A 23904-nucleotide genomic window follows, 5' to 3' on the forward strand; every position below is an offset into this window, starting at 1 on the left:
TTTCAATTTGGTCTGATAGAGTTTTTTCGGGAGTAGTCCTTCGCCGTATTGAGATAATTCGGCTAAGGATTTCTTCAGGGGCTGCTCACAGCTTAAGATAACACTTAGTTTAAATCTCTCACAAGGATGGGTAGTCCAGTGGTCAGAGCTCCCGATCTTCAGTTTTAAAACAGATGTTCGATCCCAGGCGGAGATGAGATTTTTCAAAGTCCACAAATATTTCAATTGGATAAATATAAATTCAATGTTAAATTGATAATAAATAAATAATGAAATAAATAAAAAAGATAAAAAGAAAAGAAATAAGGTAGAATAAAATTTTTAATTTTACAAAACAAACACTCAACCAAACTTTTTGGTTGACTCAAACAAATAGTTTGGTTGCTTAAATACCAATAAAATTTTTTTGTTGGCCCAACCAAATTTCGGTTACTCTGACAAAACATTTTTCTCAGTGTACTTGAGTCATGCATAGCCCTAACTTTGGTATAGTTTACTTTATCTAAACTTTAGAGTATCCAGTAAACACAACTTGATTTTTCTCTCCGTGCTGATGATCATTTTGTTTATATAATTTGTTTGAAAAACAATTTTTTTTTTCTTTTTCAAAAGGAAAAGTGTTTTGGGCACTAGGATCTTTTAGTAAACTGATAGAAAAGCAAAATAAAATACATTTTATTTTGGAAAATAAAGAAAAAAAAGTAAAATTTTTTTTAAAAAAATTATATAAACAAAAGGATCATCAAGCCCACTCCAAAACTTATTACAAAATTTTCGTAATATTTCCATGAGTGTAAAAATAAAAAAAATCGGGCCCAAATTTAAAAAAATTTAATTAGTTTATAAAAAACCGTTATTTTTATAAACAAATACATAAACATGATCTTAAATTTTTCGTGTGAAAAATTTCGCTTGAACATACTTTTATAATAATAATATTAGTGAAAAATAAAATAATAGGGTAAGTCCGGGGGAGTTGGCTATAGTTTTTTTAATGGTCTGTAAAAATAAAAAGACATTGATTAACTTTTATTGATAATTAAACATTGAACATTTAACTTACAAATAATAATAGAAATAAGAAATTTTTTAAATGTAAACAATCTTAAAATTAATATTTTTTAAAAAACGCGTTTGGCCATCTCTCCCGGAATGTACGGGGGATATGGCATCACTTTTAAATGTCTTTTTTTCAAAATACAGTGAAACCTCTCTTAGCGGATACCTCCTTTAACGGACGAAATTTGAAAGTCCCGGCAAAATTAAATTGTTTTATATGAGATAAAAACCTCTCAATAGCGGACCCTCCCAAAAGAGGACACCTCTCTTAACGGACACTTAAATTTGCAAAAGAACGGACACTTGACCGGTTATTGATGTTTTCAATTCTAAAGTTTATCAATTAAAACAAAAGTAATCCTTGTAATGACTAATATGCGACAATAATACTCAGTTTATATTCGTTCGCTGCTGAAGTAACAAGTTTAAGAAGTGTGTGATAGTATCAATCGTGTAAATAAAATGTCGCAAAAGAGGAAACGATTAAGTTTAAAAGAAAAATTTGACATAATAAAGGTCTGCGAAAAAGAAAAATTAAGTGTTCGTGATGCAGCAAAACAGTTCAGTGTCGGAAAAACACAAATTAGTGAAATTTTAAAGGACAAAAAAAATATTTGTGAGGAATTTAAAAAAAATGTCAATACAGACATGAAAAGAAAATTTCCTAAACTTGAGACAGCTGACATTGACAATACAGTTTTCGAATGGATTGGACAGGCATGAGCAAAGAATATTCCCATTTCTGGAACATTAATTCAACAAAAAGCTTTTTGAATAGTCTAGCTGCAGTGTGTGTTTTTAAACGTACTTTTAAAAAAATCGATTTTTTTTAAACGATATTACTATTAAATCTTTTAGATTAATGATAAAAAGTCATTTTTCTCATTTGACGTACTGATCGATTTTTTCAAATTTAAAAAAAAAATTTATCATTAAAACTCAAAAATTTGATAGTAATATCGTTTAAAAAAAATTCGATATTTTTTGAAAAGTACGTTTAAAAACACACATTTTGAAAAAAAAACTTTTAAAATTGATGCATTTTTAAGGAAGTTATGAGCATTCAAAAATTAAAAGTCATGAAAATTCTCCAAAGTTCAGAATTCCATAACTCGAAAACAACTTGCTAAAAAAATTTGAAAAAATTCATGGAAGTTAGTCTCAATCAGTTCTAATTGAAAAAAAATCTCAAAAAAATTCGTGGATGCAGTTGCAGATGGACTTTCACTTTGGCATGGAATACATAATATGTATTTTAATTTCGTTAGAATAATAATTTGTTTATAAACATTTATTAATTTTTATTAAAAAACATTTACTTGAAAAAAAATTTGGGGGCCCCCGACAAGCCGGGGCCCTAAGCAACTGCTTATTTTGCTTACATATAAATCCGGCCCTGAGCTTTTCGCTTTATCAAATTTTTACCACATTTCGAACATTTATCATTAAATTCAGTGCAATTTTCATGGAGCCAAAGGTGACAATCATTGCACTGAATCCAGTCTTCAATAAGATATCTGCTCCTATAATTACACCGAAACAAAATGCACGAGGCTTAAGTAGTTTGTGTTCGTGGTTTAAGATAGCAAAAACCAAATATTAAACGTTATAAACATGGATGCTCACGGATATTATAATACAGAAAATTATATTTGTTCAGTTCCTCGTCCAAAAATCAAAACAAATAAGTTATATTTATCGTGTTCTTTAAAAGAAATTTCCAAACATTTGAAATAATAGTTATTTACGTTTTAAAAAAGAGAAAATTATTATTTTCTTTTATAAGTAGGGTAAATGCACTAATTGCGGCGCGATTCGAGTCAATACACCTTTGAAAAAGAAAATTCGACATTTCTATTGTATAAACTCAATTTAAGACTTATTAAACTAAAAGGTTATGTTATTTAGAAGTTAAAAAAATGTTCAACTTTATAAAAATCGATTATTTAAATAAATATGAGAAATTAAAACTAATACCGTAATTTCCTATTGTGGCGCGTTTGCATAAGTTTCGGTGTATCAATTTCGGTGACCAAAATTACATGTATTTTGAAGATACTTTGCCCGCCGAAATTAGAGCCAATGGAAATATTAAAAATGTTTCAATTACGGCGAGGGAAAAAATTTGATCTCAAATAATTTAATTAATAATTGTTTAAATGTGCATCTTCATTAGTAATTGTATCAAAAAAAGATTAAAATAATTTTTTTAATCATTTTGCAACTGTTATATTAAATATAATAGTAATGATAGTTATTTTTTTATGAACGCGCCGTAATTGATGCACTTACTCTAATATTTAAAAATATTTAATTATTTATTTCTCTGTTTCTGATTTTAAAGTTTTGCTCTTAAATAATAATTTTATTGAAAGTTTTACGTATAAGAAAGTGCTATTTGACGTGAAATATTTTTTGTAATAAAGGGTAATACTCAGTAATATATGTGTAATACTTTGTAATACAGTAATATTTTGGTAGTAGTATGTAATACTTGTAAAAAGTGTAATACTAAGGTAATAATGCTAATATGTGTAGTTGTAGTCAAGTGTACACAATTTTTACTAGTAAATTGTAAACCACTCCGATATGTATATATAAAAAGTCTTATTTTATGTGGATAAAGATCGTGGTATCTGATTGCTATAGCTTTTCGCATTTTGTCCGGTACATACTAAAGGTCCTTCTGACTCTTTTCCGTTACAATTCTTTTGTACAATAGTCCTTAGATTAAAAAAAATTCTTTTACTCTACTTTTCTCATTAGGCGTTCGCATCGATTCAGGTTTTCGCAAAATTTCAATTAATTTGTTTATCTTTTGATCTGATCTCTGAAACATTCACAATTCGTCCTCTCTAGTCGTTATCGCTAAAATTTCTCCTGATTTTATCCCTGATTCTTTCTCAATCGGTGCTCGAGATAGTGCGTCAACATGACCCATACTATCTCCTTTTCTGTGCTTTATTTCGAATTTAAACTCGCTAATTTCACCTATCCAACGTGTTACTTGTAGATTCGTTGTTTTCCACGTGTTTAAATTGACTAAGCTTTGGCAATCCGTTATTATCGTGAATTTGAGTCCGATCAAGTAGTTTCTCAAACGACCCAAAGACCAAGATATCGCGAGATGCTCTAAACGGCTCGAATGGTATTTTTCTTCGCTTTCGTTTGTCCGACTACTAATTGCATAAACTAATTTTAGATGGTCATCCTCCGCATCGGCTTGCATTAACATTGCGCCTAACCCTAAAGATGATGCATCAGTATGTAGCTCCGTACGCGCTGCTTTCCGGTTATAAAGTGTTAGTACCGGTTTGCTAGTTAGCTTTTCTTTCAACTCTTCAAAACCCAGTAAAAAAGGATTTTTTGAGATAGCAGTTCGGACAATTAAGCAAACGGCTTGCTCTATTGTCCGAACTGCTATCTCAAAAAATCCTTTTTTACTGGGAAGCTTTGTCTTGTTTTTCTCCCCAAACGAACGGTTCTCCTTTTCTTAAAAGCATTGTAATAGGAGCAGCAATTTTTGAAAAATTTACAATAAATTTTCTAAAGAAACTTGGTAACCCAATAAATCTTCGAATTTCGTGCTGTGATTTCGGTTTCGGGAAATTTTCGATAGCTGCTATTTTTCGCTCACCTGGTTGAATTTTGCCCTCCCCCCCCAATATTTAACCTTACGCATGCCAAAAGAGCATTTCGGCAAATTCAAAGTCAGTCCAGCTTGTCTCAATAAGTCAAGAACAATCTTAAAATTTTTCATCAATCCGTCCCAATTTTAGCGTAAATACATATGTCGTCAAAAAATGCAAAAGCTATTCCCTGCCATCTAGCTTGGCAAAGTACATTGGGGCATTTGCCAGACCAAACATTGCGCGCTGAAATTCACCTGTTTGTGTCTCTGTAATAAAAGCTGTTTTATCTTTATATGTCTCCTCTAAGGGCATTTGAAGATATCCTAACGCTAGATCTAAAGTTATAAAAATCGTAGCCCCGTTTAAATTTTCTAATAACTCTTCAAAATTTGGAATCGGAAAGTTATATGGTACCGTAAGCGCGTTAAGTCTTCGAAAGTCTATTACCATTCACAGCGTTCCATCTTTTTTTCTTATAACAAAAACTGGACTAGCGTATTCAGAGTTCGTTTCTTTAATAATGCCAGCTGCTTTATATTTTGTTATTAATTCGTCTAAATCTGTGCGATCGTCAGGATTTAATCGGCAAGGTTTTGTTCTAAAAGGAATCGCGTTATCCTTTAATTTAATGTTCATTTCTATCTTATTTGTACAGCCAATCTCAAAAATGTCAAACGCAATACAATCTCGATATGAATCTAATAAATTTAATAATTCATATTTCTGTTTAGAACTTACTTGTTCATCGATTTTTACTTCGTCCGGATTTATATTACTCTCGCGCTTCTGAAACCTTTTCGCATTTTCAATCGAATAAACACCTTCGCCAATTTGTGTCCATTTCGTGTGTAACCTACATCTAATGCCTCAGTAAAGGGCTGTCCTAAAATCACATCATATTTTTGTGCAGTATCTGGCACAACTCGAAACGTCATTTCTTTCGGTAATAAATCATCAAAATAAATCTTTTCTTTAATAATTCCCGGCGATTTTACTTCACTGCTACCAAAGCCACCTAAAACTGTTTTTATCTTTTGTATCTCAAAATTTTCATTCAGTACTGCAGAAGCCCGAATCGTACAGACTGTTGCACCCATATCAATTTGTGCAATTAATTTTGATTCTCCTACTAAAATTTATTTGATAAATTTATCTTTATTTTCTACATTTAAATTTGTTTGAACGATATTTATTTCTTCCGATTTAATATTTCTCTCGGAAACATTTGACGCGACTTTATTTGAAAAACAACGTGAAGCAATATGCCCTATACTATTACATTTAAAACATTTTATTTCTTTCCGCGGGTTATTACAATTACGAGCCAAATGCTCTGTCGAATCACATTTAAAACATTTTCTTACCGGCGCTCCTTGAAAAGACTTATCAGGTTCAGCTGATCCTGTTGACGCGCCACCTGAAGAGCCTTTATTGAAACTCGGTGTGACACCCACTGGTAATCCTCCATTCGATGGTTTATGTACTGGTACATTTCCTCTCTTTTCGTTTATTCGTTGTTGCCTCGTATTTTCTAGTTGCTCATAGTGTAAAATTTCCTTCAATATATCATCAGATGATTGGAGTTCTCTGACCAAAAGGTAATTCGCTGCGTCTTTGGACCACAAACCAGCAGCGACTTCATCTCGGATTTCGTCCGCCGTCAAATTAAGTCCCGAACATAACCAAATTTTGTCTAATACGTACTCTTGAACTGTTTCTCGAATATTTTGTTCACGAGCTGTCATAACCTTTGATTTATCACTCACAGTTCTTTTAAAAAGAAAAGTGTTGTCAAACGATCTTCTAAAAGTTCCGAAATCTTGTATCACTGTAGTTTTTGACATCAACCACTTTCAAGCCGCCCCTTTCATTTGCGCTTTTGCTACACTCAATATTATTGTATCAGTCCATTCGTGAATCCGCGCTATATTTTCGTATTCGTTAAGCCACGGTCGGGCTTGTTCGGGTGTTTCCGTGCCGTGGAAATCTCTCACTAATCGACTTGGATCAGCAAACATGGTGGACGACGGCCCTCTATTCCGACCATTTTGTGCTGTAATTGTTTGGTTCAAACCTTCCAATGCTCGGCCAAGGCTGATTTCACAAACTTTTCGAATTTATCTAGCATTCTTAACCATGCACAATCACAAGAAAGTCACTTTTCCTCCACATTGACATATTTTTGTCGCTCATCACTCAACATTTCACCACTATCCAGCATGTATCCCACTTCTGAATTTGTTGTATTTTAATTTAATTTTGAAAACAATTCTTTATTTAAAAGAATATTACAATGTAAAATAGTAATAATAATAAATTGTTAGGTTTTACAGACATGCGGTCGTTTACAATCGGAATTGGCCCTACAAACACTTCGTCTACCCAGACCCTTCGAATACCTTCACTACAGTTTCTCTACTATCCAACAATATCATCACTGCGCGGCACAACCGTCAAAAACGATTTTCATAAACAATCTCCAGCTCGTCCTACACACAATCAAACGTCTATCCAGAGCAAGCTCTCTAACGAATCTGTCCCCAAGGGACTCTCTCCCACCATAAAGCCAAATCTCAGTTACCAACTTCCGGTTACTCGCATGCGCACTCTGATTTTAATTTAAATTTCTAATATTCAACATTAACTTCCGAACTTATGGGAAACTAGAAAAACGAAACTTTATTTTTACGTAAGTTACAAAAAAATTTAAGAAAGTGTGTTTTGAGATATCAAGAGGTTAATATTTCAAAACGGAATTTCTTTATGAAATTGTGTGAAATTAAGGTAGTATTACACTTTTCAAGCAGTAAAAAACGGGTTTAGAAAAAAAATTTTTTTCTCGCTTCTTAATTTATTTAAAGGAACAAATTTTTTTTTATAACATTATATGGCATTAAAACTTTTATAATAAATAAAATAAAATTTTTTTATTATCTCTCTTTGGTCACTAGAGGGCCTTAAAGTCAAGGCAAAAAAAAAATTTGGGCAATCGGCGGACAGGCTACAGCCTCTCAGGGACATCAGATCTGAAAAAACAAAAAACCGTTTTGAAGCTGAGACATGTCATTAAGCATCCCCCCTAACCCCGATAAAAAATATTGAAAATTAACGAAATGGCAGCGATTTAAAAAAAAATGTCAAAAATTAGGTCTTTTTTGGTTAGTTTTTGGATTGTAGCTAAAATCCAAAAAGAAATAGATAATTGGATTTAGGGGGGATGCTTAAAGAATTTAATTACGAAAAAAATGATATTTTTTTCAAAAAAATTGGTTCATTAGAACTCGAGTTATGCTGTCCGCCAGTTTCAAAAACAACGTTTCGAGAAAAACTCGATTAAGGCCCTCTAGTGACCAAAGAGAGATAATAAAAAAATTTTATTTTATTTATTATAAAAGTTTTAATGCCATATAATGTTATAAAAAAAAAATTTGTTCCTTTAAATAAATTAAGAAGCGAGAAAAAAATTTTTTTCTAAACCCGTTTTTTACTGCTTGAAAAGTGTAATACTACCTTAAGAAAAATGTTAAGACCAATCGAAAAGTCGTTAAAATTCTCTTTCGAAATACTGTGTAACATTATATAAATCATTTCTCTTTTATATAGAAAAATTAACTTAAAAACGCTCTGCTAGCGATCGTCTTTCGAAGGTGGAACGGTTTGAGATAGAATGCCTCATATACTTATTAAACTATTTCCATTAGGATAGTCAAAACAAAAAAAAGTGTACACTTTGAACCCTATAGGGAGCATGATTATTCCATAAAAATCATTAGTTACAATTTTTATTTTAAAGACTTCTATTACACATATTTTTTTGACAAAATTCATTTTAAAACGATTTTTTACATTACAGAAATTTGAGGTACTACATTTTTGTTTTACAAAATTTCTCTTTACACATCTTTTTATTTAGAAGAATTCTAATTTAACCGAATTTTAAGAGCTTCGAATTTTTAAATGTTAGAATTTCAAATTCACCGAATCTTAGATTGTCCAAATCTTTATTTGTACAAATTGTTATTTGATAAAATTTTTAAAACGCCAAATTTTAATTTATCCAAAATTGCAAATGCGCAAAAAAATAATTAACAAAAAGATTTTAGCCCTGTTTTTTAAATTTACCTATCATGATTTTCTTGATAATTTCTTATTAATCAATTTTAAAAATCGCGCCGAAATCTTTCTGTTGATTGTATATTTTGACCATCTGCAATTTAGAAAAAAAATAAAGATTCGTTAAATTAGAATTATTTAAAATAAAAAGATAGGTGAAAATATCTTCAGTGAAATAAAAATTATGCCAAATGAAAGTTCGGTACCTAATAATTTTGTTAAGTAAAAATTCGTTTAAAAAGAAATTATGTTAAAGGTTAATTCGAACAATGAAAATTCGTCTAAAAAATAATATCTAATAAAATTCTTTAAATTATAATTTAAAATGGTCAAAAATTAAATTTTTTACCATCCTATCAGATTTTAGGACCAAATGACGCAAGAAAAAAATATAACTTCCTTTGATCATTAAAATTTAAAGGACTCAAAAATAAAGTCAATTTTGAGAAATTTCTGTTTTTATAGTTTGTTTTTACAACTTTTTTCACATTTTTTTCAATTTATTTAAAAACCATTGTACCATTGTCTTCCTCACTGAAAAACAAAAAAATTCCCTATCCTAAATTTCTTTTTCAGTAAAATAGTAACCTTTCACAAATGTTTCAAATCTGGGGTGCGAAACCACACGACCGTGATGTAGGTCGGAACATACCATGATATTAGTATTAGTAATTCACTAACTTTTAGGGCTCATTTAGGGCTAGCAGGGCTTGCATATCCTAAATTTTAGGCTTTTAATTTATTTCTTAAATTAAGGTTCCTGCCAGCTTCACATTGAAGCTGCCGGAACCACACATAACTTCTTTATCACTACTCCTACTAACCTCTAACTACAAGGAAAATTTAGGGTTCATTAAGGTCTATTAAAATACTCCTTAACCAAATTGCTAGACTTTATTATTTTTTTTAAACGAGTTTCCGGCGAGGGGGAATTTACTCAGGTAGTCAAGTGTACACTCTTCCTGTAATACTTGTGTAATAACGTGTAATAATGCGTAATTACGGTGCTGTAATAACGCAAAAAAATCTGTAATATCTCTGTAATAATGTGTAATACTCTGTAATAACGTGTAATAACTTAGTAATAAGGGTAATATGAGGTGTAATACCGGTAGTCAAGTGTACACGTTTTTAACTAGTAAATTCCCCCTCGGTTTCCGGCTAGCTTCAACGTGAAGCTGGCCGGAAACACTCATAAATTCTAAATCAATACTTCAATTAATTCCTAACTGCTACAGGAATTTAGGACTCATATGCTATCAAAATATTCCATAACCTAATTGAAACATTCACACTTGATTTTATTTATTTTTTTTAAACGAGTTTCTGACTAGTTGCAACGTAGGTCCATCAAACCAAAACCTTTACAATTACAATTTAGAAAACGGACTAAACTATATTTTTGGGCTTTTTTAGGGCTACACAAAAAAATATTCCCGATTTTTAAAAATCACCCCTTCAACAAAAACAACCCATTTTAATATCAGCAATTTACATTTTCCTATTTTTCGAATTAATAAATTCATCCGATTCGCTTGAAACTCGTTACTCGGGGGTTTTTAGGGTCGCTGATTACGAATCCGTTGTTAGTTTCCAATATTTCAAAATGGTTGTTGTTTTTGTGGAGCCCAAAAATATTTGACCCGATTGAGAGAAAGAACTACAGGATTATATTATATTTTCTACTTCTGTTTTTGTTAAAAGGGTAGTTTTGGAAAAGGGGTGAACCCCAAAAATCGGGATGGATGTTTTTGAATTGTCCAAACATATTTGATCCGATTGAAAGGAAGAAATACAGGATTATGTTAATTTTTTTTACTTCCGTTTTAGTTAAAATAGTAGTTTTTGAAAAATGGGTGGAGTCCAAAAATTGGGATGGTTGTTTTTGAGGTGCCCAAAATAACAATTTAGATAACAGACTGCACTAAATTTTTGGGCTTCTTTAGGGCTATTTTTGGGCCCTATTAAGAAATTTTGGGCTCTTTAAATTTTTCCAAAAATTTAATTTTTTTGTAAAGCTGCGCACTTACGTCAAGCTAGCACCTCCACTATGTAAAAACTAAAAAATTCTAAAAATCAAATACGCTATATTTTTGAGCTCCACAAAAAAATAAGACAATTTTTAAAACTCACCCCTCCAACAAAAACAACTCCTTTTAAAATCAGTGAAGGGGTCATTCAAGTATTACGTAAGCATCTAAGGTGGAGAGGGGGGGTTCCTCAGCTGCTTACGCACCATATAAAATTCTTATTTTTTCCATTACAATATGCTTATTTGGGGGAGAGGGGGTCGAATACCCTTGAAAATATGCTTACGTAATACTTGAATGGCCCCGAAGGTGTAATCTTGCCAATCAATGAATAGGGGAGAGTGGGGAGTTGTGCTCCAGATTTTGTTTTTGATCAAAACTATTATATAATTTTTTTTTATTATTCTATTATATAGAACTTTTAGTACAAGTAAAAACATAACTTGTGGAATGATGTCTTAATTAAAATTCAAAACAGAAATAGAAATTTTGCTTGTTTTTCGAAAATACTGGTTTTATGACTTTTCAAAAACAATGGGGAGTTGTGCTCCACCGTTGAAAATTGAAGAAAAAGGCACATCTTTTAGACAATAATTGAAATTTGTCATATTAATTCCCATATTAAAAATATTAAGGTGGAGCACGACTCTCGACGAGGCACAACTCTCCACTCTCCCCTATATTAATAATCTTCTCTTCCAAATTGTTAAAAACATTTACGTTTGACAAAAAGATCAGTCACGACATTTGGAGACAATTCCTTTCTAAAAAAAACTACCCCTATTACGAAAAGTAAAGTGAAATTTTGCAAAAATAACATAATTCCGTATTTTATTTTCTCAATACTGTAAAACGAAATTTATTAATTTAATACCGACTTTAGGTACTAAATTGTTATTTGGTTCTATTTTGAATCCTAAAATCGGTACTGTTTTAATACCTTCTTTTTACAGTGAATCAGGTTAAAATATTTTTGGACCTCTGAAAAAAATACAAGCCCATTATTGACCTAACCCCAATTTTAAAAACTACCACTTTAACTAAAGCAGAAGAACTAACTTTTACATAAATAAAAACATGTTGATGTTTTTTCTCTCAATGGGGTCAATTATTTTTTAAAACCTCAAAAACATACTTCACCACTTTTTAGGATAAAACTATTCACAAAAACTACCCCTTTAACTAAAGCAGAAGTAAAAATTTTTAAAAATTAACATAATTCTGTAAATCTTTGTCTCAATCCTGTCAAAAATCTTTGGGCTTCTTAAAAACAGCAATCCCGAATTTTGGGCTCCACCCAATTTTCAAAAAATACCCTTTTAACTAAAACAGAAATAAAAAAAATTAACATATTCCTGTATTTTTTCCTTTCAATCGGATCAATATATTTTTGTGCTCCACAAAAACAACCATCCCAATTTTTGGGCTTCACCCATTTTCAAAAACTACCCTCTTAACTAAAACAGAAGTAAAAAAAAACTAATATAATCCTGTAGGTCAAATATTTTTGGGCTCCTCAAAAAACAGCCATCCTGATTTTTGGGCTCCACCCTTTTTCAAAAACTACTCTTTTAACTAAAAAAATAGATAGATAGATAAAAGTCATGAAAATTGATCAAAGTTTACTTTAGTGTTAAAATTTAGGCGTGAAGCCCAAAAATGAGAAGTGGTAATTTTGAAGAGCCCGAAATTATTGGGACACGTAAAAAAAAGAAAAAAAAAGCGGAAATAGATCAAAGTTTTCACTTGTATTTAATGTTAGGGATTTACTCTTGTTCACTAAGTAATGAATTTCGAACGAATAGGTTTAATTTTTTTAAAACTCGTTGGTCATATTGGATGCGCTATTTTGAAATTTTGAAAACGGTCATCGGATTCGTAATCAGCGACCCCAAAACCCCCGGAGTAACGTGTTTCAAGTGAATCTGATGAATTTTTAAAAATTCGTCTGACATATTGGTTCCACCATTTTGAAATATTGAAAAATAACATCAGATTCGTAATCAGTGAGCCCGGAAATCTCCAAGTAACGAATTTTAAAAGAATACGTTTAATTTTTTAAAAATTGTCCACCATATTGGGTCCACCATTTTGAAATATTGAAAACTAACACCGGATTCGTAATTAGCGACCCTAAAAACCCCCGAGTAACGAGTTTCAAGATTTTTTCAAGATTTTTAAAAATCGGGAATATTTTTTTGTGGAGCCCTAAAAAAGCCCAAAAATCTAGTGTAGTCCGTTTTCTAAATTGTAATTGTAATGGTTCTGGTTTGATGGACCTACGTTGCAACTAGTCGGAAACTCGTTTAAAAAAAAATAATAAAATCAAGTGTGAACATTTTTTTAAGGAAATGAAAATATTTCAATTAGGTTATGGAATATTTTGATAGCATATAATGAGTCCTTAATTTTCCTTGTAGTTAGAGGTTAGTAGGAGTAGTGATAAAGAAGTTATGTGTGGTTCCGGCCAGCTTCAATGTGAAGCTGGCAGGAACCTTAATTTAAGAAATAAATTAAAAGCCTAAAATTTAGGATATGCAAGCCCTGTTAGCCCTAAATGAGCCCTAAAAGTTAGTGAATTACTAATACTAATATCATGGTATGTTCCGGCCTACTTCAAGGACATCCAAACCACCCCTGTTTTCCATTAGAGGGCAAAAAAAATCATATTTCTATTCTAGGGTTAAATGTGTTAAATTTTAATATTTCATAGTTATGTTTGAAAATCAATTTTCATATAATATTTTGAATCTATTCATAAAAGTAAATTAGAATTATGCAGAGTTGTTAAAAACCTCGCTCAGTGGGGCAGATGCCCGAAAACGTGCCAAAAACCTCAAAACATTCTTTGATTTATACAAAACTTTGTAACTATATGTTTTTGAGGGAGCTGATTAGGAATTTGAAGTCAGTTTTTGAAAATTCAAAATGGTGGATCCAATATGGCGGATTAATTTTTAAAAAATTAATGGATTTTTATAAAAATGAGTTTTAGGGTTTTTTTAAATCGCTGATTACGAATTTGAATATCATTTCAGGTGACACCATAACAAAAAAATTTGTTATTTTTTTATAAAGACGCCTGATAGGTCAAAATCGTGAAATACATTTTCTAATATTTCATTTAAAAAAGTAACCAATTTCGTTAAATAATTTATATTGATGTAATAATAAAGAAAAAAATAAATATATTTCCACTAATTAGTTTTGCAATTTTTTAATTAAACATTGAGCGTTATATCCGAAAAATATAAACTTATTGCGCAGGAGTAGGTGTTTTAGAATTTAATTGCGCATCTTGCAAATGTTTGCAAGCTTCCATCGGTTTTGCTGTAGAATAGTAATTAGTGACGCAAAAAACCGCCTAACTCCAAGGTTTGTTAAAAATAATTAACATTTTACAATTTTTGGCCGCCATATTAGATCAGTCATTTTGAATTTTCATAAATCTGACATCAAATTAATAATCAACGACCAAAAAACTTTTTAAGTATTAATAACTGTAATATTAGTTGAAGAGAATAGAAAATCCAATAGAGGATTATATAATTTAATTGGAATAATTAAATAAAAATACATCAAAATCAAAAAGGGTCAAATTCGGGCAAGTTTTGTTTGTGCAGGGATCACTCAGAGGAAAAGTTTTTTTGACTGAATTAAACAGTTTATTCAACCTATTTCGTTTGAAATAATAAAAGAGTTTTGTTCATTATAATAAATTCTTAGATTTCATTTGATTACCATAAACAAAATTTTTATTTAAAGTTGTTTGTTTCTTTTAACCAAATTAGTTATTGGAATTAAGCGTACTATTTAGTTAAAAACAATTTGGTTCACATAACAGAAAAATTTATTTCATTTGACAAAATGATTTAAACTTCCTAACTTAAAAAAACTTATTTGGTTATCTCAAATAAATACGTGTGTCAAGCAAATGTATAAGTTTCGCACGTAATGGCATCAAGCTACTACCTAGCTCAGTTCAATTTTCTCAGTCACGCGGTTAGATGCATGTGAAGAAATCGTTTTTCAAGTACTTCAGTTTTAAGTGTTGCTACAATGAGTGTAGTAATAAGTGTGCAATCATTATTACAAGAGTGGAATTGTGGCGAGTTCCGAAAAATTTTCGAAGGTAAAGAAAGTATTTTCTGTTAATAATTTTTGGCTTTTCGTTGTACAGAGGTTATGTTTGAACTTCCATGCATCATATTTTTTATTTTTTTTTCATTTTATTTAGATGAGGGAATACAATTCTTTTCCCTCTAAGAGGTATAAGTTTTTCCGTCAGAGTATTATGCGTAGGGTCTAACATTAATAACGTTTCCACAGTTATACCCTCATCTAAATAAAATGAAAAAAAATATATAAAATATGATGCATGGAAGTTCTAACATAACCTCTGCACAACGAAAAGCCAAAAATTATTAACAGAAAATACTTTCTTACCTTCGAAAATTTTTGGAACAAAATAAATAAAAATAGAAATTAATTTAACCAAAATATTTACTAAAACCAAAGAAATACATTCAACAAAATAATTTTTTTGAATCAAACAAATTTTTTCTTCCCGATGAACATACTTTTTGTTTAGATTAAATATACCATTTAATCAAATGAAGTAACTCATTTCGTTGATTCAACTAAAAGAATTCAACCAAATAATTTGGTTTCACCAACCAAACGTTTGGTTAACTGTATAGCAATGCAGTGTTTTGTTTCATTAAACCAAACTTTTGTTGTTTCAAACGAATTTTTTTCTGAGGGATTAGTTTCAGGGATGTTTAACAATTAATTTAAAAAAAATTACGTAATCCTTATTTTCCCGGATTCATAGCTTTTTAAATTATTTTTTAAAAAGTTTATACTTAATTTTTTAAACATTTTCATGTATTTCTTAGTTAAAAAGTTTTTTTAATTATTGATATTATTAATTATAAATTATGCAAATGTATTCCAGTACTTTCCATGAGACGATTCCAATTTATAAAATTAAAAATTATAAAATTTTAGCTATATGTGACCGTCCACGACAAAACAAGGCTTAGCTCCCAAAAGTAAATTTCAGAGGACAAGCGATTGAAGTAGAAGCAGAAACAAGGAACACGCTTGACATGCCCGTCTTTAGAATGTTATAGTGTCAAAAGTAATTGACATAAACAATTTCTGACTTTTGCATGTGAAAGAGCAACTTAAAATCTATCGATTAGCATCAAAAACTCAAAATTGATTTTTTGGGAGCTAAGCCTTGTTTTGTCGTGGACGTTCACATATATAGTATTTTTACGAGCGCGATGTATTTTTCATTCTAATTTGCCAGTTATTACAAATTCGAAAGCTAGATTTCAACAAGCATTAGAAGGATAAGATTTTCTTGCACACCGAGAAAAAAGATTTTTTTGATTCAAAGAAATCAATTTCTTTGACAAATTTTTCTTTGATGCAAAGAAAATTTATTTGTTTCAAACAAATTATCTTTGACTCAAAAAAAATTATCTTCCTTTCAAATAAATTTGTTATTTAATTCAAATAAATGTTTCTTTGACCCTATATCAATGTTAGAATTTCTTCGATGTAATGCACAAATTTATTTCATTCAAAGAAAATTTTTTTAAATCAAAGAAATTTTCTTTGAAACTAAGAAGCTTTTTTTGTTTCAAAGAAAATTTTATTTTGAATGAAAGAAAACAAGTCAAAGAAACTGGTTTCTTTAAATCAAAGAAATCTTTTCTCTGTGTGCAGATCACTATAAAATGTGTTTTTAATTCAGAAAAGGTCAGAGAATAAATACTATGAACATCAAATACTTTTAAAAAATAATTTAATTTTAGAGTTTTCGGCACGTTTTCAGGGTTCCGCCCCACTGTGCAGTACATCATTAATTTTTGGGAAATATACAAGATTAACTCGCTCGAAGATAAATTTTATTTATCTAGACTTAAAAGCAGTGGTGGAGTTTTCTTCCCGGTACCTTTAAGGGGGGAAAATTGTGTAGAAGAAAATTTTTCTACATTTTTTTGCTTTAATAATTAATTTACAAGTGGTAGAATATGATTCTACTTTACTAATCTATAATTCGAAATATAAATGTATCTATAGTATACAAGTGTAGTACTGCGAATGCTACTAAATGTAGTTAACAATGGCCAGGGTGGCCACTATTTTTAGAATTTTTTCCTCCCGGTTTTCTCCCGGTTCTCCCGGTAGAAATTAGAGATTTCTCCCGGTTTTAAAATACATTTTTTCTGTACATTGAAATAAAATATATAACAAATTTTATTAAGTATAGTAGACATTTTAGTAAACATTTTTCAATTTAGGGAAAACGTGTAAAAATAGGAAATATTGATACAAAAAATAATATACTTCTGAAAATATTTTTCAGTCTTTAAGAAATGTATTTCAAATTTTAGTAAATATTTACGAACTTCAACATAATTTATAGTAATTATACAAAATCTTTACTGAGATTTAATATATTTTATATCATTTTTTTCCAGTTTGACACGTTTTCCCTAAATTGAAAAGTATTTACGAAATTTTGTTATATATTTTCTTTTAGTGCAGAATTAAAAAATGTTGTATTGTGAGAAATAAAAATAGTTAATTTTTGTTGATGATATATGAGCAATTCCACCTGAGATTGAGGGGTCTATCCTCCGATTCCTTCTATACTACGTTTTTGGGTAGAGGTTATGGGTCTAATTGAGTAAAAAAAATTTTGAAAAAAATATTTATTATTTTTCGAGATATTTGCATTAAAAAATTAGTGGAACTTTTTTTTCAATTACTCATAACTTTTTCACTTTTAGTCCTAGAAAAAAATTTCCTAAACGTTTTTTGCTCAGAAAATATTGAAGTTTAAGAGAAAAAAAATAATTTTGAAAAATTAAAATTTTTTAATTTATTTATTTATTTAAAAAATAAAATTTGTTTTTAATTTTTAAAATTATTATAGGGCTCCGTTTACTTAGCGGAGGTTTCATACCTTCTCGGCACGGTATTTTTCAGTCTTTCTCTAAATAACATTTTATAATTAATTTTCGATTTTTAGTAATACTTAATATTCTTTTTTTGACTCAGAATTAGATTACACGTAGTATAGATGGAATCGGAGGATAGACCCTTCAATCTCACGTGGAATTGCTCATATATTTTACATAATTAATTTTTCAGTCCCGGCTTTCTCCCGGTTTTCTCCCGATTCAAATTTCTCCCGGTTCTCCCGGTTGGCTGGCCACCCTGAATGCGCGCAAGATAACTCTATTCTTTCGTCTTTTTGTCAATATAATTTTATCAATTGTCAGCAACAAGTATTATTAGCAAGTGATAGTAAATCTTGCTGTTAGTGCAATATTTATTTTTTTTATACATAATATCTTCAAGAAAATAGTTAAAACACTACTTTTTTGTATCGAAACCCACGTGAAAAGATTACCGGTAAACTCCGCGAAGTAGCTCCGCGGAATTTCCGCAGAGCAGCTCCGCGGATTTTCCGCGAAATTTCCGCAAATTTTTTTTTTGCATAATAATATATTTATGTTAATATTTAAAATAATATAAAATTAAATTGTGTATATTCTACTTAAAATTACTTTTTAATTTTTAGTTAACAAGTGACAGAAGACTTTGACACTAATTTTGTTAACAAAAAATTGAAAACTATAAAAATAGGTTCACGGTTATAGCCGGTAAAGATGTATGTATTTTTCTTTTCTACTTAAAAAAGTAATCTCAAAATTGATATCAGATTATTGCATTAAAGAGAGTTAAATATATAATAGATTAAATAGTTTTTTACTTGTATTTATCCTTTTTATAAGACAATAATAAAATTCATTTCATATAAAAATTTTATTAATAAAAAAATAAAAATGCATTTGCCATATGATACTGATTTCTATTTATTTAATAAAATTTATTTCACTCATTATATATTTTAATTTTTAGTAGGGTTAAATTAGGTTACAATTAAAACTTTCAGAAAATAACTTTATAATCTAAATACAGGTTATAAGCTCTTAAAAAGGTTTGGAAAAAGAAATGATTTCCCGGTCGTTACCGTTACTTATTGATGGCTTCGTAATATGAAAATTTTATACGACATGTTTAACTTCCCCAAAAAATTGTATTCTTGCTGCTGCCTAGTTCTTGAGTGACATCGATTTGTTATTCTTCTAATGCTTCGTATTTTCATCATGTCTTGAAATGTTAAAATCCTTAAAAAATCCTTACTGATTGTAACCACGAAACTATCCTAAAGATTATCAATATTTTTTTTCAAAAAATTGACGTGTCTAACAGTAAATCTTGTCTCAGTTGTTAACTAAAGTATAAAACGTAATTTAAATAGAATGTATTGAATTTAATATTATATTACTTTAAATAATAACATAAATATATTATTATGCAAAAAAAAAAATTTGCGGAAATTTCGCGGAAAATCCGCGGAGCTGCTCTGCGGAAATTCCGCGGAGCTACTTCGCGGAGTTTACCGGTAATCTTTTCACGTGGGAAACTTCAAACGCCTGTAACGCCGAAATTTGTAATATTTTTAATTTAAAAAATTATTATATATAGCTTATATTATACACTTTAAGGTATCCTTTATTTCAATTCAATAAACTTTACCACTTTTCTGTAAAAAAAATCTTGAATAACGTGGATTTACACAAATTTCTCTCAAGGGGTTACACTTTGAAATTTAAAAAGAATCAAAAAAATTTTTTTCTCTTAAAGTACACCTTATAGGCATATAAATGATATGCTATATGGACCCGGCGTAACTAATTAGAGGTAATTTTTAATTTAATCATTGTTAATTAGAACCAAACTGTTAAGAAAACTTTAAACGCGTTTTTCTCAAAACTACATTTGAAAAATCGGTGGGCACTCTAGCTGCCACAAATTTCAATCGATCCTCTTAGTTTTTTTAATTTTGTTTGTGATATAATTATCTAGCGAATTACGCACGGATATTTTGAAATATTAATATTTAAATTTTCTAGACAACTTTAAGTAACAAAATTTTGGCAAAAATAAGCACTTTTTCCATCAAATCAATGCCATTTTGCGAAAAATGCATTTTTCTTAAAACGGATACGTATTTCGCTAGATTTTGAGCTGCAGAAACTAATGCTTTTTTTATTTTGATCTAGCTCAATTCTGGACCGAGGTATAGTGCCCACCGCATGGCGATACATTTTTGAAGCACTTCGCCATATCATCTGTCAGACCGACATTTTTGAAAAAAAAATAAATAACATTTTTTTTTTGCAGTTCAAGAGTAGTATAATACCCTACTGTATTTTAATTTTCTTAAAAAAATTTCTATTCTTCAATAAAAATTGTTGAAAAAGCGTATTTTTTGGTCGGGTCAAAGTGGTTTAACCCCTTAATGTAAAAATGTTTAGTTAAGAAAATAAAAAATACTGAAAAATTGTAACAAATATACATGGAGAAAAATGGAAAAACGAATAAAGTAACTTTTACTACTTTAAATGTAAAACCGGAACTATCCGCAGTTTCTGCGCATTTCTGACAATTTTTACTCCAGAAATAGTAAAATTTACTATGTCCCGAATAATTTTTACTATTTCAAGAGTAAATTGTACTATTTCTGGAGTAAAAACCCCGTAAGAAGCGAATAATTGAAAAGAAATCAGAGTTCCAATTTTTTTTAATGGGAGAATTTACGTTTTTATTCAATTCCTCGATAAAGCAAAAAAAGTAGAAAAATCTATTCTTCTTAATTGACTTGGCCAAAATTTATACTCTGAATTATACATATAACCTGACACAGTTAATTGTAAAACATAGAAATGCCTCATTTATTCTCCACATTTTCTATTCTTCTAAATGCGCTCCAAATGGCCTGATATATAGTCAATTTATAGAAATAACCACATGTACATCAGTTTTCAAATTTCTTATTCTTTTCAATACGCTTTAGAAATTTTAAAGCTGGCGATTGAAAGGAATAGACATTTAAAATTTACTCTCCAAACATTTAATTTTTTTCTATTCGCTGCCAGTAAGTTTGAAAATAAAGAACTTTGCGCAATAAGAAAAATAGGAAGTTTGAATTCTTTTCTATTGACTTATGTGTACTGGAAATAGAAAAGAATTCATTTTTAGCCGTATAACCATTACATCCTCGTCGGTGGCTCTGATTTAGGTTAAAAGTGAGGTTTTTAAAATTAAAAATTTAGTATTTTATGACATGTGATACATAATAATAATAATAATTGTTTTCGTTTTCAAGAAATATGTTATTGATTAAAATTCAGGTTAGTTTTTATTTATAGGTACTGCAAAATTTTTTCAAAAAAGATTTCTTTACGGGGATTTTAATATTTTTTATTATTTTAGTTAATTAATTATAACATTATAAAATAACTTTTTTTGTATGAAATTAATTATTAGAAATTGGAGATTTAAGATGTAATAACAACATTAAAAAATTAATTTTAAAAAAACCATTAAACTTTTTAAATATTAATTGTTTTGCAAATTGTTATTTATTATCAAATTGTAAGTATATATTTTGCTTAGTATTAAAAATATTTAATTTAAAAGTTTTAACTAAAATGGATTAATTTTCAATTACCTGGTACATTATTTTTTAAAACAATCTAGGTAATTTACACTTTGATAAGTTTAAAGACAGTTTTTTAATTATGAATCTTTAAAAACTTGCAAATTTTTCCTACTGCACTTATTAAATGATAAAAATTAAATTTATTTATGAATAAAATTAAAAAATTCATAAATAAAAGCATATTTTAATAAATATGTTATTATATTATATATTATTATTTCACCAAAACTGAAACATAACCTTATATGGATTAATATGTTGTTTCATTTTTAGCTTTACTTATTCTATTAATTAATTGAACATTACGTAAAATATTGAAAACTTGTTACACAGTCTACTTACAAGTAAAACAGTAAAAATACAGGATTATTAAAAAGTAAACTTTTCACTAACTATGCACACATAATTATATTAACATTTTTAAAAAATGCTTATAAAAGTTTTTAAAATAAAAAATAACAGTATATTCCTCAGTTAGATCTCAACAATAATGAGACAGAAAGGAAACTTTTTAAGAACAAAATAATAATTCATAAAAGAAGTAAAACAGTACATGACATCTGTCAAAAACTTGATTATTTATCTTTTTATACCATTCTGGGACTTAAGGCTAACGCAAAATAACTTTATGAAATTCGTTTGGGCCAACGCACAATAGACTTGAAAAGATCGAAAAATATATTTATTTAAAGGCGCACTCACACCTTTTTGGCTGTCTGCCTGCAGGTTACCATGGCAACCAGAGATGGGTAAAAGTGCTTTCTAGAGGTTTTCTACGTATAATACATAAATGACGTACTCTCTAAATCTGAATTAGTAAAAATGTTTACTAATTTAAATTAGTGACTCACTTTTTGCTTTAGAATTAGTTAAATTTTACTAATTGTTAGTAAAAGTTACTAATAATTAGTAAAATTTTACTAAGGGTACGGTCACACGACTTTTGGAAAAACCATTCTTGTCTATCTCTCTCCTAAGACAGACGCATAAGTTTGTCTCACTCTGCATTTTCCGTCTTTGGGAAATGTAAGAAAATGCAGAGTAAAAAAATCTTATGCCTCTGTCTTAGGAGAGAGAAAGACAAGAATGGTTTTTCCAAAAGTCGTGTGACCGTACCTTAATTCAGAAGCCTAAGCTATGGAAGCTTCTACGCGCAACCTCGTAACGAGGCGAAACTAACTTAGGGCACACTCACACCTTTTGGCTGCCTGCCTGCCTACAGGAGTTGTCATGGCAATGTGAAGGAGTAACAGAGATAGTAAATTCAAATTTGAATTTTCTCTCTCTGTTACTCCTACACGTTGATATGACAACTCCTGCAGGCAGGCAGCCAAAAGGTGTGAGTGCGCCCTTAAGGTGATTTTATACCTCCAGTATTTTGATCAAGCAATCGGCTGGATTGAATTTTCACGGAGAATCACTGAATTTGATTGGCTCTAAAAATATTCAATTTTCACGGTGGAAATGGAATATTAAGGTGCTTATATACCTCAAATTTTGATCAGATGAACTTTATTTCTGGACCGTGAAAATGCGTGAAAATTCATTTTCACGGCGGGTATTTTTGAATTGATTTAAATAAAAAATGTTTTTTTAAGAAATATAATATTAAATAATTGTTTTAATACGTAAGAACACTTTAAAATAGTGATAGAAAGATGATTTGATTGAAAAATTTAGCAAATTTTGCTTTAAAACATTTTCTGTTACGAAAAAGTGTAAGATCACGATGTTTGTGAAATGGTTTGTACAGTGCTTCTTCGATGTGATTGTCTCGTTGTTTGTTTATGTTTTGTCGGCGTTTTTTTAGTTTGTAATAAATAATGAGTGCTCAAGATAAATCGGTAAGTTGAAATGTTTATTAAATAAATTTAAATTCAACTAATTGTTTCGAATAACTGAAAGAAACATGTACACATGTACACTGTACAAACCATTTCACAAACATCGTCATTTTACACTTTCTTGTAGCAGAAAACGTTTTAAAGCAAAATTTGCTAAATTTTTTAATCAAATCATCTCTCTATCATTATTTTAAAGTGTTCTTACATATTAAAACAATTATTTAATATTATATTTCTTAAAAAAACATTTTTTGTTTAAAACAATTCAAAAATACCCGCCGTGAAAATGACTTTTCACGCATTTTCACGGTCCAGAAATAATATTCATCTGATCGAAATTTGAGGTATATAAGCACCTTTAGTCAGAGCCAATCAAATTCAATGATACAGCCGTGAAAATTCAATCCAGCCAATTGCTTGACCAAAATACTGGAGGTATAAAAGCTCCTTTTTGCTCGTTTCATATTTATCATACAAAACATCGATGTTTCAATGTTCTTATCGTAAAGAACATACAAGTTGGTTCGATGGTTCGATAAATCCATTCAGCTTTAAATTATAAGATGAAATTTGTTATATTTAAATAATCTATATGTATAATAATTGCAATGGATTTTTTAATATTAATA

At 29.5% G+C, this 23904-nt stretch overlaps 1 protein-coding gene across 2 annotated transcripts in view; it reads right to left on the reverse strand.

Moving 5' to 3' along the window:
• The window catches only part of LOC127284405 (uncharacterized), an 80966-nt gene extending 58932 nt beyond the window's left edge, over nt 1-22034 (reverse strand). For both annotated transcript variants that reach the window (XR_007843477.1, XM_051309815.1), the window contains exon 1: nt 21774-22034. The gene's annotated coding sequence lies outside the window, so the exon portion shown is untranslated. The remainder of the gene's footprint in view (nt 1-21773) is intronic.
• Between the last annotated feature and the right edge of the window lie 1870 nt (nt 22035-23904).

This window comes from Leptopilina boulardi, unplaced genomic scaffold (genome assembly GCF_019393585.1).
Source record: "Leptopilina boulardi isolate dan_hultmark-lab unplaced genomic scaffold, ZJU_Lbou_2.1 LbouV2_324, whole genome shotgun sequence".
Taxonomy (NCBI): domain Eukaryota; kingdom Metazoa; phylum Arthropoda; class Insecta; order Hymenoptera; family Figitidae; genus Leptopilina; species Leptopilina boulardi.